The following is a 2,285-nucleotide window of genomic DNA, read 5'->3' as shown; positions in this document are numbered from 1 at the left end:
ATGCAAACACACACACATACACACACATACTGTATGTGTGTGTGTCTGTGTGTCTGTGTTTATATAAAGTGGGTGCGATTCAGAAAACCGTTACTTCACCGTCTACCTTATGTAATACTTGCAATCAGTTTGATGCATTAAACGGCGCCCTGCCCTTTTGAATGCAGTCTTGACATTAAATGGCATATGCACTTAGTGTCTACAGCTATATTTAGGAGTTGACTCTTAGATGTATTTGGTGAGGGCAGTTGCTGAAATCTGGAGGTCTTTCTCGTTTGTTTTTTTGCGTTTTTGTTTACCAGTGAGTAAGTAGGATAATGTATCATGTAAGTAAAAGTGCTTCCCTAAATCATCGAAAATATTCTTAGGCGTTTTAGATACTCACTTGGTAAGGTATCCTTTTATGCCAGTCCTTAATAGAGATTTAGCTAGAATTAGTGCATGGTGCAAATTATGGGGTATGAAGTTGAATCCTAACAAAACTCAAAGTATGATTGTAAGTAGGTCAAGGACGGTGGTTCCTCAACATCCGGATCTCAGTATTGATAATGTTTCTTTAAATATGTATGACTCTTTCAAAATTTTAGGTGTGATTCTCGACAGTAAATTTACTTTTGAGAAACATATAAGGTCTGTGTCTTCTTCAATTTCACAAAAAATAGGCTTATTGAGAAAGTCTTTCAAGATTTTCGGTGATCAATCTATTCTGAAGAAGTGTTTTAATTCCTTCATTCTACCTTGTTTTGAGTATTGTTCTCCTGTCTGGTCTTCAGCTGCTGATTCTCATCTTAATTTGTTGGACAGAAACTTACGGTCTATTAAATTTCTTATTCCTGATCTAGATATTAATCTCTGGCACCGTCGTTCAATTAGTTCATTATGTATGTTGCATAAGATTTTTCACAACTCTGACCATCCTTTACATTCAGATCTCCCTGGACAATTCTATCCTGTTCGTAATACTAGGCAGGCAGTTAATTCTAATAGCCAGGCCTTCTCCATCACGAGGCTCAATACTATGCAGTACTCTAGAAGTTTTATTCCAGCTGTGACCAAGTTGTGGAATGATCTTCCTAATCGGGTGGTTGAATCAGTAGAACTTCAAAAGTTCAAAGTTGGAGCAAATGCTTTTTTGTTGACCAGGCAGACATAGTCTTTTTATAGTTTATTTATGACATATTTGTTTTTGATGTTGTTGATAGTTTATTATATGACATGTCTGTTTTGACGTTGTTTCTTATTTTAGAATGATTTATTGTTAATTTGTTCTCTTCATTTATTTATTTCCTTATTTCCTTTCCTCACTGAGCTATTTTTCCCTGTTGGAGCCCCTGGGCTTATAGCATCTTGCTTTTCCAACTAGGGTTGTAGCTTGGATAGTAATAATAATAATAATAATAACCATCTGCCAGATTTCGGATGCAATTGTAAAGAATTGCAATAAAATTGAATGGATATGTTAGCACGAAGAGGTAATGACTAATTTTCTCCGAATAGAGATTTTCATTAAGATCCAGTAAAGAAACTTATTAATGATTGATTCGTAACATCCTTCACTGGAATCAATTTATTACTTTCTTAGTGATGATATATAAAAAAATTTATCAGGTCATTCGTCCTTATTTGGGTGTTTCTAGTCATAATATGTAATATTAGGATATCGTTATATATTTTTCAGAGTATAGATTATCAATATATAATAAAAAAAGAACATTTTATGGCTTAACTATGAATACATTCATACTACTGTATGATATATCTATCAGTTCATTTTCAATTATCTCATTCACTTAATTGATATCAACGAAACAACGTGGAATCTACTTTTATATTAACAGGTGCGATGAGGTTCTGCCGAGTAATTCTAATGGTGAAAAATTTACGATTTTTCGTCTCTGTTCAATCTGTATAAAGTTTTATTCTGAAGTAAGAAAACACGCACCACGATGCCTTAACCATATTGAAGAGTAATATCTTATAGAGTACTATAAGTCTTGCCATATGTTTCAGGTTCAGTTGTAAGTCTAGTAAACACAGATCTCTATAAGTGGTGTTTTTTATGTACTACTAGCGCCAAGGTGGGCTGGAGCAATCTTTGGCGTTTACGAATACAGCAACTCATACATTCTCCATGTCAACATGAATAGCATTTTGGCCTAACATCTTACCAGTAGCAAGAATTAGGAAAGCATTTCCCTTTATATAAAAAATTATAATGAAAACACTTATGTACATACAGTATGAAAAAACGGCCATTGTACTGATCGCTTATTTTCAAGGCTTCC

Source organism: Palaemon carinicauda, chromosome 14 (assembly GCF_036898095.1).
Source record: "Palaemon carinicauda isolate YSFRI2023 chromosome 14, ASM3689809v2, whole genome shotgun sequence".
In the NCBI taxonomy this organism is placed as follows: Eukaryota; Metazoa; Arthropoda; class Malacostraca; order Decapoda; family Palaemonidae; genus Palaemon; species Palaemon carinicauda.
Note: the sequence above shows the minus strand (reverse complement) of the source record.